At 37.8% G+C, this 18,802-nt stretch overlaps 2 protein-coding genes across 3 annotated transcripts in view; both read left to right on the top strand.

Moving 5' to 3' along the window:
- Positions 1–18,802, top strand: part of LOC142334721 (peroxisomal biogenesis factor 3-like) — a 308,737-nt gene that overhangs the window by 104,900 nt on the left and 185,035 nt on the right. The gene's annotated exons all lie outside the window — the stretch shown is intronic.
- LOC142334718 (uncharacterized) overlaps positions 1–18,802 on the top strand; it is a 279,385-nt gene that overhangs the window by 104,906 nt on the left and 155,677 nt on the right. The window lies entirely within an intron of this gene.

Raw genomic sequence — 18,802 nt, 5'->3', positions numbered from 1 at the left:
TGGCCATGTTAGTATTCAAAAATTTTTTTAAAAAGAATGAGAAAAAATGTTTTTTCTCACCAGTTAGTAATAAAAAATTTGATATATGTATATTATGTACTCACACCCGTATGATCTGAAACCGAACGCTTGAAAAAGAATAAATACATGTTGTGACCTTACGTGCAATGTGTTTGCGGTTAAATGTTTATGACTTTTCTCATTTTGTGAACACTTTTGACCGCTTCTAGAATTTTAGAGGTGTACGTAAGTAATGGTTAAGCGACTCTGCTTGAAGTCACTGACAACTTCTGGCGTTTATCGAGAACCACGAAGCGGTTCGAGATATTAAGTCAGAATTTCGAATTGACTTCTGCAGAGTCACTTAACCATGCTTAAAACACAAAACGCGCACGTTTTAAAATGACGAAAGTAACGAAATTCAACTTCTGGCTAGGTAGTAACTTCTGGCATTTTGACTTCTGGCACTGCAGACTTTCGGCATTTTAAAATGTGCACGTGAGTGTTTTAAAATTCATTAATGCTATTTGCGCTTAATTGAAAAAATGTTTGACAATAAGTCATTTATTGGTTTTGTTGGTTTTACTTGTGGTTGTTGTTTGAAAACACAGAACCTATTGATTTGAGTGAAAGGTTTTTTGAGATCAAGTAAATAAACATATGTTTTCTAAGCCCACAGCAAATATTGATTAAGGACTAGTAACACAAACAAAAACAGATCTTTCACTATTGTCGTCACTCAGCTGTGATAGAATGTTATTGAGAAAGTGAGGCGCTTAAGCAAGACAAGTGTCACTAACCATCTGTCAAAGGATCTCAATTATGTAACAGTTGGCCTGTTTCAATTTATGTTCAAATTTTCAAGATCATTGTGATTATTGACAAATATGGACTCAGACTGATCTTTTTTCTATCCAATAAACGGAGAAAGATCCATTGTTCACCTGTCTTGTTTTGTCCGTAACTTGTACTGAAAGATTTTAAAAGTTTTCCTCTATAGTTCATGTAAACAGACAGAACTGATAAAATAAAGGTTTTGAGTCGAAAATCATCAGTCGGGAAATCATCAAGGCAACCAAATGTAATTTTATTGTAAAATTTGACAGTGGCTTTTGAAGAATCTATTCCGATAAAGTTTGCTTTTTACAATAACCTCATTTCCTCTAACCGTATTTATTTTTTCATGATGCAATCAATTTTAACATAAAACAAGGAGGCTCGGTAATATGCGTTTGCACATAATATTCCGACTCCACTCGTCCACATTTTGACTTATTTATCTACTAAATGAGGAATCGACAGATTTTTTCAAGGTCTCATATTGTTAGAAAATAATTGGTAAATGAGTAAAAATTATTTTGGACGCAAATCACTAAATGAATTGAATAATGCATTATCGGAAGAAACCTGCCATTAATATGACTACAAGACAAGACAAACCACAAACAAAGCAACAAAAACATTATTTACGTTCAGTAAAAATCGTATCAATTAAAGAAATACCAACAAAGTTAAACTATTATAAAAAACAAATATAAATGACTTCAAAGCAGATCCTGCAAGTCGTTATTGGAAATCGGTGACCAATAAAAAATGATTAAAAAGGGGACAATGGCATGAAAAACTTCCAGCTTTCTACTGAAATTATTAGATAGATTCTTATCTAACTCCTTCGGAGCCATAGGGACAAGCATGAGTGAGAAAATCAATTAAATAATGCCACCATGGAGAGCCGATGAGACCTGCCATTACTGAGACTGGGTGACGAAATAAAGAAGGAATCAATTAACACAAACACACGTTAATTACATGCAGAAACAAACATCTATGTTTTAGAAACACCTAACAACAAAGTCAAAATTGCATCAGATAAATTCAGACAAGTCTTAATTGCATCCGAATGCGTCACATAAAATTGTAAAAGCACAAAAAAATTTTCACGTTTCCACAAAACAAATGGGACTGGTGCTTTATGAGACTAGGTATCAAGTCGGAAAAAGAACAAAAGGGCAAGCTTTAAAAATGGGTTTACATTTTTGAAAACCATTTTTTAAAATTTTTATTGTCAAAAGAGGATAGGTTATCAACTAATGTTTTAATATGGGTTCTTATATGAAATTATTGAAGCTATTGAGAAATGTCAAAGTCCAGAATATGTCACACAAGCACAAAAAGCGAAAAATACAGCCAAAAATCAAAAAATCAAAACAATTTCGAACACGGTGTCCGAGAGCAGTAAAAACCATAAGCTATACATTTAACCCATCATATGTTTACTTCGTTTTAAACTTCAAAGCCAACGTGAAAATTTGTCAGGAATATATAGAACTCAAATTTGGCAAATGTCAAGAAATCACAAAAATTATGTGAAAACTCGAAGTATCGTAGCCAAAAAATCATGAATCAAAACATAAAAAAGATGGCTTTTTCGCTGCTTTTTTCAAAGAAGATGTAGACTGTGTTTTTTGAGGCTGTGCAAAAAAATTGACTGAAAATTATTTAAAGAAACCACAAATTTCAAAACTTTCCTGATTTTTTTAAGCAAATATTTTAAACCAAAAGTCAAAACAAACATGATTTTTTGAAAATTAAGAAATGTATTGTCTAACTTTATTTCAATTGAGGTCAGTTGTGCCTCTCATTAGTTGAGACTAAGTCTAAAGACTACAAATTAACAGGCAAATCCAGCAGAACAGAAAATTCCCAAAACAAATAGAAACAACACAATTGTTGACCTTTTTGAAGCCATTAAGGCCATAAACTGTCAACAGAAAATGTATCGGGTGTTAATTGGGTCACATCTGAACATTCAGTGGCTCTCATTTCTGGGTCATTATTCCAAAAGGTCAACAAAAAAAGATGCTCAGGCCTGGACAAGTAATATTTGAAAATTTTCTAAAGTCACAGTATCAAACCCTTAAAACCACCAGCTGCAAAATAAAAAATTTAAAACTGTCCATTTCTGGTGTGTCCAAGGACGTGGTTAAAACTACTTCTGATGCAGTCAGAACACAAGAATTATGTTAAATTTTTGAAAACAATTTGTCGAAGCCATATAAACTTCTAACTTTTCTATGAAAAGATTATAAATAATCAGTAGGCTTCTTTTTTACTTAAATATTTACTGCCAATAATTGAGCTTCGATAGAAACAATTTTCTGTCTGTATTTACCAAAGAAAAAAAATGTTAAAGCATTTTTTAAAAAAAGAACTTGCCCCATAAATTCATAACAATTTTTGACAGTCAGAACAAGGATGAGACTAAAAAACGCCCAGATTTTGCTGCACGTACAAGAATCTACATTCTTCTAATGTTACCGAAATAAAAATTTTATCAAAAAATTTTTCGATGTTTCGAAAACAAATGATTCATGTTGAATAATAATTGTTTTAAATTTGCAAAAAAAATGGGAGAAACGTTTATTCTTGAATACACTTTTGGGAAGCAGAAGTGAAACTATCACCCTTTTAAATTTATTCAGAATTGTGGTTTTGATGAAAGTGGCTGAATTTAGCGAATTTTTATCTAAAGCTTTCGGATCAAAGACTTCAACAGCCCTCCTCTGTGTGTATAGGCAAAAATAATAACACTATTGTTAACAAATTTAGCAAACTATGGAAAAAACATTTACGAAAAATTGACGAAAAATTCTGAAAAACTTGAAGTAAAACAACGAATATCATTCAAATGTTCAAAAAATTTAAAACCCCGATAACTGACTGGAAGACACGAAATTCGAAAAATTCTTTTTTATTCTATATTTTACGCTGTACGAGTTTTTTTAATGATACCCTTCACAACTCTCTACGATAAATATATCGATCGGCCAAAATTGACCTAACAAAAAAATCAAAATGCAATTGAGCATATACTTCCTCGCCCACCAAAATTGGTCGGAACAGCAATGAAAACGAACTCTTGACTGTTTTTTAACCCTAAAGCTTATTGACCGGATATGCATTTTTGATGGTCATTTGTTTAGTTGTATTCTTTTTTAAAACATTTCATCGTCGATTTTTGAGAGCTGAAGCTGGTTTCTGATTTTACCAGTATCGCGTAATGTCACTTGTCTGTATTTTTATAACATATAAAAGTGGTAAAACCTTTAAATTACCGCTCGTTCATGTAAATTTTGCCGTCTTAAATTTATAAATTCGGTTTCAACTAGTGTAAAAATTTTCCTTTTTTTGAAAGGGCAAACATGAAAGCCATTGAGGAGGGAAAACACACTAATTACATCTCCTCCCGAAAACACAAATTGTTGTTTTTTATCCGAGGGATTTCAAAGAATGCTTAAAAAGATTTTTTAATATTGTTTCTAACAGAAACAATCCTTTGTTAAGTTGATTCTCTTTGTCGCCAGTTTTCTCAGACGCACACCGTCACGCAATAAACCTTTAAAATGCGTTAACAACGCAGAAAAATTTTTGACAGTGCAGTGACTTGAAACATGATTAAAAATTGTTTGTTTATTTTGTCAAGCCACTGAGTAGGGGATACAATTTGTTTTCAATCGCTCGGGTCAGGGTTTTCAGCCTACTCCACCGCGATTTCTTAGGGATGAGAGCGAACACAGATTTCCGCTGAAAAAATTAGGAATAAGTGTGGTTACCGCAGAGTTACACTTTAAGTTCACTTTTAGTTGCGCTCTAAATCCATTTATGTCTATGACTGACAAATGGAGAGTAACTTTTTCATAGAGAGTGGGCTAAACTTGTGTAAGAGTAGGGCTGCAATGGACTGAAGGGGAGGACTTTTGGTGAACTATCCCCATGTCGAAAATGGGATCCAGGAATGGGATCTAATGGGAGGACCTCATAGTATGTCTGCAATTAAAGATTTAAAGTATTTCGCAGGAATTTTCCTATTGCAGTTCCCTCCCCATTTTTTATCACTTCACTCCATAGCTACCCATTGAAGCCCAAAACGAAGTAAAAGTTTGAGCTATGTTCTTCTAAATAGTCCTCCCCTTGCAGCTTTACTTTTACTTTTTCTTTGCAAAAAAAGACGGCTTTGCACAATTTTGTTAAGTTTAATGGCTCAGCAAATTTTGCATTGTTTGAAATCCTTTTCATCCTCTTTTATTTATCGTGGGTAAAGAAATCTTTCATTTATTTCAATAATGGTTCAGGAAGCCCACTCCATTTTATTTGTAGCTTGCACAGTCATTCTGAGGGCCGCGAAAAGGGAGTGATGTCAAGGCCTTAGAAATTTGATGAACTCCATCCAAGTTTCCATTGAAAAAGAAAATTTTCTCGAAAAGTGATAAATTTTCACGCCTGTTTGACTATGACTAAGATGAAGCTAGGAAAATTGGCCGACAGGGCGTTTAGGCGACAAGGAAAAAATGACAGTTTTTTCATAATTGGTATTAAAAGTCCATAATTGGTCCATAAATCAGTAGCTCGGTTGTGATAGATTCATATGAAGTCCCACGGGCCGCTAAGGCATGGCCATGGCCCGCGTGGCATAGCCAGATGCGGTAAAATACGGTCCGGCCACGGATAGACCTTCGTTACACTAGTTGATGAAGAAACTGCGGTATATTTGCCCGCTTACGAAATAGTTTTTTAAATTGACCAATCACAGCTTAAGAATAAGATTTATTGCTCATTTTACTTAAATTTTCGGTTAAATTTATCATTTTTTGGTTGTCGGCTAAACGCCCTGTCGGCCAATACGGCGGCCACCGACTAAGATTCATATGCATTAACAATTAGAGATGGGAAGGATGTGAATAAACTGTAATTTTCTCACAACTTGAATGCTGTGCGAATCTCGGCTGCAGTTAATCAGCTCTACATTGCGGTATCTTAATAGTTACGATTGCGATTTAATTGAGTTTTATAGGTTGGTAAAATAAATAGATCACAAGATCAATGATGCAAAAATTGTTGATGCGAGTTATAATTACAAGTTGATGTATTCTTACATAGTAAAACTAAGGGGTGCTAAATTACTTTTGACATGCAGTATATCTTTCTACTCAAAGAAACAATTTTGGTACACTGACTCTTGCGTTTCGATATATTTTGTAAAAAAATTTCCAGCATTTGTTATATCTCTTATTTTTGAAGGTAAATCTATTCCTTTTCTCTTTCTTTCTTTGGGTGCGTTTTGGGTAAAAGCAGAGTGTTGAAGCATCTTTTAATTCAATCCCGCTTTTCAACTGTCTCTTATTTTCAACTATTTTTCACTGCTCTTATTTTTCACAATCGCTATTATTCACTGCACGGATTGGCTCTCCTCTGGTAAAATACTTTCATATATGCAATATATGACACTACCACTCTAAAAGAAAAGAAGCACCTCTGATGCAATTCTAAACGCACACGTACAAAGTTGGTATCATCGGTATCAGATGCTTTTTATAACTTTTCTATATTGAATAAAATTAAAAGTTCCGCTCTGTTTTGGTATCAACACTGAATTGAAAATATCAAGTGTATTTATAATACGTTGTTAGGTTACACTTTGCATCATTTTTCAACCACTTCACACTTCCAAATTTATAACTTTTTGAGCTATTTTCTTTGCATTATAGCTTTATTTTTTTTTCAGTTTACTAAACTTAAAAATTTTCAATCTTGAATAGCACAAAATACTACCAAATTTCGAAGGGGGTCGCAATTGCTCTATGAGAATTAAAGTGAAAATGAGAGGCTGTAGTTATATGTAGTCATTTCAAATACAGCAAAATCTGCATTGAAATACAGCAAAATCTGCTTTGAAACACACAATTAGCAATAAAATAGGAGAATGGGAAGTCAAGTGATTTGATTTCTCTGTTTCTCTTTGAGAAATTGTTTTTGCGTACCAGTTATTGTAGTTTCTATTGGTCTTCTTTTTTTATTCTGATTTTTTTATCCGTTTTCGGAATCTTTGAGTCCTTGAATATAGTTCCTCAGTTGTTTGAACGAAGTTGCGTTTTCCAGTTCGGCTGAATCAGGTACAGACGCTTGCGCAGCTGAAAGCTCTCATTCATCGATTGGAAAAACACAAGTTTTCCGCATAATAGGATGCTCTGGGTTCGCTCGTAGAGATTCATAGTCACTTTCATTGACTGCAACAACAAGACGTGATCTAATCTCGCGTCCATTTTTTTTAATTCTGAAAAGATGCATTCCATGTACTTTTGCTCGAAGTTTAACCCAATAAGATATTGTAGTATGCAGGAGAGCTACTACAATATCTTATTGTAGTAGCTCTCCAGGTAATGCCAAGCTCAACATTTGGTCGTCATTTCCCAATGATCGTTGAACAGAGACAAGGATCTTCTCTAAGTGCTCTCGTGGGACAAGCGAGATAGGAAGAAACTCATTAGTCATTGTCATGAACGCCGTCAACAAAGTTGAGCGGAATGTATAAGTTGCTGTCCTGAAGTTTTTTATTTCTGTTTGTAGCACCAGTAACCAGGCAAGAATTTCACTGAACTGTAGGTTTTCCTTCCCTCGCAGTTGTAGACGTCGAACGCAACTTGTTAGACCCTTCATCTCCTTTTTGATGCTATAGAACTCTGCCTCAATTTTTTGTGAGTTGAGTTTTTGAAGTTCTGTTAGGCTTTTTGTCACTGCATTCAATGAATTCAGTTGTTTTCCGACCAAGAAAAACTTTTATTAGATGATGTCGTCAGTTGTTGGAACCCATCCTGAATTTCTCTGATTCTCTGAATGCCTTTTTGGATGTTTCCCTTGTCTCTCCTGGAAAACTGTACAACTACCAAAAAGACCATTGATAGCACATCCGATCTTGCTGCCTAGTCCAACTCCAGTGCCAAGAACTGTAGCGGCTCCACCCGCTAAAAGGAGGGGAGCAATGCGTTTCCGCCTTCACAATTCCGATTGTTTTGGTGCATAGTTGTGTAGGGCGAGAGTCTTTTCCATGTCCTTTTTGATTGAGTTCTGGTCAGTAAGTGCGTTTCCATGTTCTTCGATGATTTTCGTCACTAACCAAGTGAAATTAAGTTGATCTGTAGCGTCCAGTTCTTCCAGGTCTGGAAATGCTAGATGGAGACAAAGTCCCGCTCGTGTGTTCCAAGAATCGTGGAATTTGTCTACTAATTTAGCTAAGTTCTCGGGTAGCTGTATTTCGATAACAGGATGGGGAACTATAAACTGAACATTTATGAATTTGTCCGCAAGTAGTACTCTCTGGTGAAAATTGAAAACAATTCCTTCCTTTGTAACTGTGTTAGCGCTTGGTGTTGCTGGAGACATAACAAGGAAAAGGAGGAAGTAATCTATTGAAACGAAATTAAACATGCCAATTCATTATATTGAGCCAAAAACATAACACTTCTGACGGCGCCTTCAGTTGAGTTGAGTCTTCAGAACAATTACAATGAAACGAAATTGATGGTGATCGAAAATAATGCAAGGAAACATAATATGGTTAGGAATAAAGAAGAGAAATTTGTTGCCGGCACTTTGGATAACAATTTTCTAAGATGAGAAAATAATTTCCGATACGAATTATGAAATGCTGGTGTAATCTGCTTCTTTTTTCGCAAAACTAATTTTGTTCTTTTGGAAGTATCAGGAGCTCATCTCATCTAGGTTTATCAAATTTATTGCTCTGGTTTTTCCCTGTCCTTTGCGTGGGAGGTCTCAGTTTTGGTTCACATCATTAGTTATCCGCGGGTAACATACATTCATTTTAATAACAAGTACCATAACTCAGGGAGGTCTCAGCTGAAATTTTGATTCTCTTCATCAAAATGTGATTGTAATTTCAAAATCAAATTTGTTTTAATTCAGAATCGGAGGGTAATTTTGAAAATCAACTTTGCTTTAATCAAGATCAGATGGTAATTATATTGTTTGTTACTGGGTCTCAGATTGTTCTGAGAGGTCTACTTGATTTAATTTAGATGGCCATAATTTGTGGTTCTCCGTTGTTTTGAATAAAAATTGATTTTTTTTGTGAAGTAATTCAATTTTGTTTTCAACCTGGGACATTTTGATGACGTTGGTAAACTGCGTTATAGGAAACCTGTTGTGACGTTGGTAAATTACGCCATCGGAATGTTTTGTGACGTTGATTATTTATGTCATACTGAAACAATCAACAAAATAATGCAATGGATGAAGTAATCTGCAATTTCCACTATATGTAACTCGTCTAATGATAACATAATTACTTAATGAACTTTCGCAACTTCCTTTTTGTGGAGAAATGGAACAAATAACGTTACATAGTAACCTGAAATGGATGCGTGAATCGTATGTGTCTCTAGAAAGTGGTAAATTTCCTTTTCATGCATCGTGGAAAGAACAGAAACTAAATGTGGTAAATTTTGGGGGCAAAACCGCGTCTCAAATATCTCCTCCGTCTCAGCCCAGTTTGGCCTTCAATTTAAATACAATCACTCCAAGTTCGGACATTTTACAAAAATTTGACAAACATGCATCTGTTGAAAATAATTTGCTTAGTTTCGAAAATTATGTCAAATACAATGGGAATGAACTTTGCGCATGGTCTCGTGGGAAATTCAATGTGGTCCGGCAACTTAAATTATTCATCCAGCTGCTCAGTATTCAAAGGACCGAACAAAATTCATGAGAATGTTGTAAAGACGAATCAAGAATGGTTTACGTTGCCTCACGTGGAGTATGGGGGTGCCCATTCAATTGCTTATTTATTCAGTGGGAAAAAACTGTGGCTAAATGCAAAAACTAAAACGAGTGAGCAACAGATGAAAGCGTTAAAAAAGAATATAAAGGACCTGAAGTTTTATTTAGTAAATGAGTGCACCGGTGTCTGTGAAAACTGGGTTTGGCACTATATTCAACCTGGGGACGTTATTATTCAGCCAGAATTAGCAGTGCACACAGTTCTCACTTTTAATACAGGTGAAACGGAGATCCAATTCGACGAAAAAACACAACATTGTATTACAATAATGTTAATGATCAGAAAATTGAATATGTTTATTCTGTTTAGGTGTTATAACAATTGTGGGCGGTTGGGAAGCGGGTCGGAAGTACACGAAAACGCATATATCAACGCTTTTTAATGTTTTTGGGGAAAAGGATAGAAATAGCTGGAAGCAAAAACTGGGTAAGCTGGGCCCAAAAGGGTACCTAAGGCAGCTGGAGAAAGAAGATGAAAATGTGTACAAGAGCAGGCATCAAATAATGAGTTATAGGGAAAATGAAACCACTGGACACCTCAGAACACTAATTGAAATGGGTGCTGACTTTAGTAACATTGATATGGAGGCAAATAAAGGAAAAGTCAGCAAAAAGAAGCAGAAGTGTTTGAATTTTGGTCATTTTTTTCTTGCTTCTTGCTGTTTTTGAAAATAAAAAACATTCCTTTCAATACATTTCAGCTTGAGTAATTGCAACTCCCTTTGTTACCACAATCGCCAAAATAAAATATTACATCTTCAATATTACAAATTCTCTTATTACAAATTATTTTAACTGCTAATTATAAAATTATATATGGATAATGGAGCAAACGTCACAATAACAGGTAAGAGTTTTCACAATTTCATTGTCAGGTAAGAACTCTATGCCTCTTGTTTTGTTTCTTTTTGTTTTTTTTTGTTTTTTTTTAAATAAACATCAAGACTAATCAAAAAAATAGATCCACGAAAGTACTGAGGGTAACTAAGAGGACCTTGGAAATGTGAGATTTCCTAGTAGTAGTAGTAGTAGTAGTAGTAGTAGTAGTAGTAGTAGTAGTAGTAGTAGTAGTAGTAGTAGTAGTAGTAGTAGTAGTAGTAGTAGTAGTAGTAGTAGTAGTAGTAGTAGTAGTAGTAGTAGTAGTAGTAGTAGTAGTAGTAGTAGTAGTAGTAGTAGTAGTAGTAGTAGTAGTAGTAGTACCTAGTTTCCAGTTTCAAACATAGGGAGCGTATTTGTGTCATCGGTGACCTCAATGCAGAGCCTGGACACCAGTTGAATGACACCATGAGCTGCAGAGGCCCGTTTGGAATGGGTGAAGAAAATGAAAACTCTGAAAAGTTGTTATCATTTTGCACTTCACACAAATTGCTCGTAGGTGGTACATGGTTCCAACATCGACAAGTGCATCGGTACACCTTCAACCCTCCCGATCCGAGTTGTCGAAAAAAGATGCTGGATCACATTCTGTTTGCAGAGAGATACAGAGGATGTCTGACGAATGTGAGGTCCAGAAGAGGGAAAACCACAATTACCGATCACGAACTGGTCATTGCGGAAGTATCTATGAAACTTCTGTCTAAAAAGTCATGCTTCACGCCCAGAATCAGTTCTGCAAAGCTGCAAGATGAAACAACGCGTGACTTATTCACGCAGGAGGTCAAGTTACATCTTGATAAGAGCGGCGATTTCGAGAATACAGAGCAGTCTTGGGACAATTTTCGAAAAGCCCTGAACCAAGCAGCAGTGAAATGCCTCCTTCCGGACAAGCGAGTGAACAAACCTTGGATTTCTCCAGATTCTCTGGAACTTATCCGGAAACGAGCCGATCTACAGTTAAAGAAACACAGCAGCGCGGAGGCGCTGTTAGAGTTCACAAACTGCTGTAAGGAAGTCAGAAAAGCTCTACGTGCAGACAAACGGGCATGGCTTGAACGCAAAGGCCAAGAAGTGCAGAGCTTCGCGGACAGAGGCAACTTAAAGGAGGTTTTTGGGGCATCACAGCAGATTTGCCGAAACTGGAGGCCCCAGTTGACCAAATTAGTTTCAAGCACTGGCGTCAACTTACGGACGAAAGAGGAACGACTTGAACGCTGGACGGAACATTTTAGTCAACTCCTGAATCCCTCAACATTCAGTTGCAGTACGAGATTGGATCCCGAAGAAGCAGCTGAAAGCTTGCCGATTGACCTGAGCCCAATTCGATTTGAAGAAGTGCTTGAAGCTGTCCGCAGGTTGAAGAATGGCAAGGCAAGTGGACCAGATAACATTTCCTGTGAGATGTTGAAAGCACACAAGGGTATTGTCGAGTGGCTCTGGGACATCATAGATAAATGTTGGTCGACGGAAGTTCTGCCCGATGACTGGAAGGTAGCAGAAATTGTCCCATTATACAAGAGTAAAGGAAAGAGGTCAGAGTGTTCGAACCACCGAGGGATCTCTCTATTGTCAGTACCAGGCAAAGTGTTCGCTTCCGTTACTCTCAATCGATGCAAAGATTCAGTGGATCGCGTCTTAAGGGAAGAGCAGTGCGGCTTCAGAAAAAGCAGAGGATGCGCCGATCAACTCTTTGCCCTGCGTCAAATAATAGAGAAATCAATGGCGTTTCAATTGGATATTAGCTTTTGTTTCATAGACTTTCGAGCGGCATTCGATTCTGTCGATCGTGAGCAGATGTACCAGATAATGAAACACTATGGTCTGCCGCAAAAAGTGATAAACATCATAAGAAACAGCTATGATGGATTCAAATGTCGAGTCAAAGCCGAAGGTGAGAAGGGACGCTTATTTGATGTCAGAACAGGCGTTAGGCAGGGTGATGTGTGGTCCACAATCCTATTCGGCCTTGTCATCAGCTACATTTTAGCTAATTCGGTGCATGGAGGATTAGACATTGGGAGATTGGTGGCTGACTTAGATTTTGCTGATGATGTTGCTCTCGTGGGGGTCTCAGACAGTGAGGTGCAAGAAAACCTACATCGAATCGAGGCCCTAGCGGAAGCCGCTGGTCTGAAGATTAATGTGGCCAAAACAAAGAATATGGGCGTAAAATGCGACAGCCCAAATGTTGTTGCAGTGCCTAGTATCCAACAGAACGTGGAGATACTCACTGGAACACATAAAGGCAAACTAGGACTCCTGGCAGAGACATCTAGCCAGTCACGACTAACCATCGGCACGGAGGTGCTGCTGGGAACGAAAAAGAAAGCGGGCTGGTTCGAAACACAAGATGGCCGGAAGCTCAGATTGAAAAGCTTAGCGGAGGCTAAGCCAGCGTTGGTAGCTTCACAACAACAATCTGCAGTAGCGGATTTAGAGTCGCTAGAAAATGAGAGTGGGTCAGCGGTGGCTGATCAAGAGTCTTTAAGATGTCAGAACTGTCAGCGGCAATTCAGTACAGTTACCGGACGCAAAGTGCACCAAACAAGATTCTGCAAAGCCGGTTTGTCAAAGAATGTCGTCGACAAGTCAAAGTTCGAGCAACTAGAGGCGAGCCTCACCTGTGACAAGTGTGAAAGGAAGTTCAAAACAGTCAATGGCCGAAAAGTTCACCAATCGAGATACTGTGGCAAACCTAAAGCAGCTGCCACACGCTTGTTTTCCTGCAAAGTACAAGAGGTTACCGGAAACGAGTTTGAAAACATAGAAGCGTTCAAGTATCTCGGATCATATGTCAGCCTCAAGCATGGAGACCTCCAGGAAGTCAATTGCAAACTTGCAGAAGGTAGACAACGGTTTGCTAACTTCCAAAATCTCTGGAAGAGCAAGCAGCTCAGCGTGCACCTCAAGTGCAATTTGTACAAAGCACTCGTTTTATCAGCCGTGCTGTACAGCTCAGAGACTTGGACTCTTTCGAAATTAATGGAGAGAAAACTTGAGAGTTTCCACTGTGGTTGTCTTCGGAGAATTCTACGTGTGTCATATCTGGAGAAAGCAACGAACGATGAAATTATGTCAAGATCGCGAATGCCCCAACTATCCACGATGATCATGCTCAAACGGATAAAGTGGTACGGTCACATCCAGAGAATGGAACCAGGAAGATTAGCCCGCAGTGCCTTCGATTGGGACCCGCCCGATCAATACGCCCATGCCAGACGCGCTCCTGGGGGGCAACGGAAAACGTGGATGAGTCAAATCGAAGGAGACTGTGTACGAAACAAAGTATCGTTCACCAGATTGCAGGAGAAAGCAGCAACCGGGTCGAAGAATGCCTTCAACAATTTCGTCGTACAGCACTTCACAGAATAACCAAACAAATAACTCTTCTTGTTTTGTTTGTATTTGTATTTGTATTTGTATTTGTTGCCAACCGTGCCTTTATTTCATATTTGGAATTAAAGTGTTGAAACAGTAGTAGTAGTAGTAGTAGTAGTAGTAGTAGTAGTAGTAGTAGTAGTAGTAGTAGTAGTAGTAGTAGTAGTAGTAGTAGTAGTAGTAGTAGTAGTAGTAGTAGTAGTAGTAGTAGTAGTAGTAGTAGTAGTAATAGTAGTAGTAGTAGTAGTAGTAGTAGTAGTAGTAGTAGTAGTAGTAGTAGTAGTAGTAGTAGTAGTAGTAGTAGTAGTAGTAGTGGTAGTAGTAGTAGTAGTAGTAGTAGTAGTAGTAGTAGTAGTAGTAGTAGCAGTAGTGGTAGTAGTAGTAGTAGTAGTAGTAGTAGTAGTAGTAGTAGTAGTAGTAGTAGTAGTAGCAGCAGCAGTAAAAGACTTGATTTTACCAATTATGGAATTTTAACATTACAAAGAGAGGCCTATAGAGAAGGTAACTAATAATTAATTTAAAAACAAAACATTGAGTAAAACAAATAGTGAGCTAAGATCTGCAAAGAGAACAGTGGCATTTTACCGACCAAGTGCAAGGTTGATTAAAATTGTACTTAGAGTCACGCAGTTTTTAAAAGAATGTCTTTATAGGAGATTTCGAGCTGCTTGGTGGCTCAAGTAAACTGAAGACTTTAAATTCATTGAAATCATTGACCACTGTTACAATTCGATGAAAAAATGATCTCCCTGTTAGGTTTCTCTTATAGCCAGACGAAGACATATGTTGAACAGTATCGCTGCGTAAAGATCTTTGATTCTGCCTAATCGAAAAGTAATTTTCAAACTGAATGCAGCTTGTTCCACCTCTAATTGCTATAAAGTGTGTAAGTAATTTGCATAGGCTATGGTAAATATAAAAGCATTGTAGTGAATTTTTTTGTCTTCAAAATTTTTTCGGACCTATTTCGGAAAACCGGTCCAAACAAAGGTTGAAAGGGCGTTAAATGGAAATAGGCGATGTAAATTAAGGTTTCATTTGTAAAAGTTAAATTATAATTGATCACTTGAATAAAGAAGAAGTGAGAAAAAGTTGAGGTTTGTTATAGGTAATGAGTAAAATTTCAATCTTCTGAAACTTAATCTCAATTCTAGCTCCAAGAAGCTCTAGCAGACTCTTTTTGGGATCTATTGATAGTAATTTTTGTTTTATTTAATTAAAAATCATAAAAGCGGATCGGATCACTTAGAATATGAAGGATATGAACAATTTTGTGAGCCAAATCTAAGCTTTTTGCCAATGTTGATATTTTTGAGATCCAATGAGAAAATTGGGCTCCAACAGATCAAAGAGCGCATATCAGGGGACGTTTTGCGCATAATTTTTGTTTCCTGACAGAAAAATTATTAAAAGCGGATCACTTTGAATGCTATGAAATTAAATCAAATAGTGTAATTTCAAGATTATTCATTTTAATTGCAAGGAATCGCAAATCTGGCTCCAAGAAAAGGTAGTGGCCACAATTTGGAAACTTACCATAATAAGTTTTCCTCAATTGTGCAATTTATTGCAAAAGCGGATCACTTAGGATAATAGAGAGAGGTAAAAAAACTAATTTGATTTCAAAACTGACAACTGCGGTAGAGTTGTTGTGGTGGGGCAGGGTTCAACCTCAATTTGTAAGGTCCAGATCCTCTGCTGTTTCCCCTAGTTGCTGCAGGAGTCCTGTACGGGAAAGGCGGTATTGCCCTATTATTGCTGTCTTATGGTTGATTTGATGCATGAATTGTGACTGGTAGTTGATTTGTATTCTCGGCTATGTCATGAGCAGTAGTAATCAGGAAAGGTAGTGCGAGCTCCACGTTGTTGGCGGGAATTATTGGTTGATGAACAACGTGTGCAGGTTGTGCATGAGGCTTTTGGTTTTTTTGTTGTTGGACCGTATCTCTGGGGTTGAAAATAGTAACATTCTCGACGTCATTCCACGTACAGCTTTTGCCAACTGTCTGCTGTGGTGGCTTCGGCAATTGTGGTAGGAGCTTGTCGAATAGTTGGGGTTCACCGCTATATAAATTTAGCATCGGATCTGGTTTAAAGTTTTTTGGGTTGACGTAGCCAATATCTTGTATTGTGTACTTGGGTTTAATTGCACGGAGTCGAACTCTATTAATGCATTGGGTGTCGATAGTTCCCACTAGCCGTATTAGATAGTTTGAATGAGTGTAGACAGCCTCAATCCGATAAAGAGGAATCCAGCTCGATTTGCTGAAGCCGTGTAGAGTCGGCGGCAGATGGGTGATTTTCGGGTCGATTAGTAGGCAGTAACAGTGTAAGGTTAGAGGTGACGCTTTGGCCTTCCGATCGAATATTGATCGGTATTTCTGGTAAGCGTTGACTATAGTGTCTTTCTGCAGTTGATAGTATTGCAGCATCTGGTCTTGTATTTCTTGGCTAGTTGAGGCATTGTGGTGTTTTTTCAATAGTTTTGCCGACATTAAATCTTCGTTCAAGTGCTGACATTGGTTGACGGCCGTGGAACAGTAGGGGTGGTGTGCAACTTGACTCGCTGTTGAAACTCGTGTTAAGTGCGAAGCCTGCAATTTCTATTTGATTATGCCAAATTACACCCAGTGAGTTGATGTTCAGCTTCAAGATTTTCTTAAGTACTGCATGGCTTCGTTCCAAATGACCAATAGTCTGGGGGTGCTTTAGTGTTGCTTGACTCAATTGAATCTGGAGAATGACTGTCAGTTCCTTGAACATTTTTGATGTAAACACTGATCCAAGGTCTGATAAGGTTGTATCTGGAATGTAGCAGTTTTGATGAAATATAGATACTGGTTTCTGGGTCACACTTTTGGCATCTGGGTGTTTCAGTGGGACAGCAAACAGGTATTTGCTGAAGACGTCGATTGCTGTTAGAATGTATTTGAATCCCCCAGAAACAGGGAGTGTTCCAACAATATCAATCTGTAAAAGTTCTTCAGGGAAATTCAGTAAACTGGTAATTGGCAAAAGTGGAGGAGTTAGATGAGACTTTTGGATTGGCTTAATTTGGAGACAGGTCAGGCAATTTTTAATGTAGTCGACGAGAAACTCTTGAAATCCAGGAAAATAGAAGTTTTTCCGAAGTAGGTAAACAGTTTGGGTAATGCCTCGATGACTGGCTTCGGGGCTGTTACGTATGCGATACAACAGTTCATACCGAAGATGTTTTGTGACCAACATCTGTTTGTGCGACACGTGGCCAGCATGATTGAAAAGTTTCCGATACACAATATCGTTGTTGACACAAAGTTTATCTAGTTGATTTATGTATTTTCGTTGAGAAACAGTCAAGTAATTCGTTCTCGGCAACGATTTCCGGTTATTAATCCAGGATCGAACTTGTTGTATTGCTCTGTCTTTTTTCTGTTCCTCGGCAATGCTGAGGTGTTTAGTGCACTCTAGGACATCAAAACTGTTTAGTGGGTCTGCAGTACCAGTTGCTGATATTTGCAGGTTGACCCTGTTTGTTTCGAGTACTTGATAAAACTCAATTGCGCTGTTATTTCCTGTTGTTTTTTGGAGGCAACTTACCACACTTTGTGAGTTTCCCGTGTCTTGAACGTTTGGTAATATTGGAGTTTTACTGAAATGGGCTGAGTCGTTGGTTTCGGGTGGTAAGTTTGTTTTGAATTCAATCTCTATCTGTTGGATTGGAATTGTGTTTCTAATCATTAGCTCGATTGCGTCATTTGGTTTTTGAGGAACTCGTGAAAGAAAGTCAGCTGCTGCATATGCCTTCCCTGGAATATGCCCCAATATGAAATCGTATGACATGAGGCGGTCCACCATTAACCAAAGATTACGTGGGATGTATTTTGCTTGAAAGAAATGGATCAAGCTTCTGTTGTCAGTAAGAACAACAACTTTCTTTGAGCAGCCCCAAATGAGATGACAAAAGTTTTCGAAGGCATTGTAGACTGCTAAAAATTCCTTACCGTAAATGCTCATTTTCAGTTTAGCTTCGTTGAACGCGTGGGATCCGAACATAACGGGTGCGTATTGGCGTTTTTCCCCTTCAATTCCTTCCTTTTGAGTGTAGTCTTCGATAAGCAAGACGTATCCCGCTGCGTGCATACTAGCATCGGTCATTATCACGAACTGTTTTTCCTTCAAAGGGAACCGCAGTGACATATTGGTTGCATCGATTAACGATTTTATTCAGAATATCGAGACGTTCGGGATGCTCTTTTGTTATAATGAACGTCTGGTTGTTTTTCAGTAGTTTGTATAATGGTAGCAGATGCTGTTGCAGCTTCGGCATGAAGGCGCGAAAAATTGCAAAAACCCGATAATCCTTTTCACTCGTTTAGTGGTCTTGGGCATTTCTAGATCGTTCAGAAATTTTGTCACCTTATTTGTATCTGGGGTTAGACCGTTTGCCGTAATTAGATTGCCCAAGAATTGAAGAGATTTAACACCGAACTCACATTTAGCGGGGGAGAGTTTTAGTCCGGATTTGTTGATGCACTGAAAAATTTGATCTAGTTCCTCCAATAGGTCATTCACTGAACTTGCTCCGCAACCAATATCGTCCATGTACTGGTAGCAGATATCTTTTGCGTTGCATGGGTCTAATTGTTGTCGAGCAAAGCTGCAGAAAGCCGTTGGGGCTCGACTTAGTCCATGGGCTAGTCGACTAAGAGCGTAGGTCTTAGCTCCAAAATTAAATGCTAAGAGTTGAATGGACAGTTCATCAGCAATTGGTATGCAGTGGTAGGGTTGTCTACAATCCAGTTTAGCGAATAATTTTTTTTCCTGCTAGATGATCTCCAGCGTCTGCTAATGTCGAAATAGGCAAATTATGAATTTCGTAGTTGTGCCAAATTAACGGGTTTATCTTCCTGAGATCAATCAACATGCGAAGTTT

This window comes from Convolutriloba macropyga, chromosome 2 (assembly GCF_964194025.1).
Source record: "Convolutriloba macropyga chromosome 2, txConMacr16.3, whole genome shotgun sequence".
NCBI classification, from domain to species: domain Eukaryota; kingdom Metazoa; phylum Xenacoelomorpha; order Acoela; family Convolutidae; genus Convolutriloba; species Convolutriloba macropyga.
This window is presented reverse-complemented; position numbering and strand designations above follow the sequence as displayed.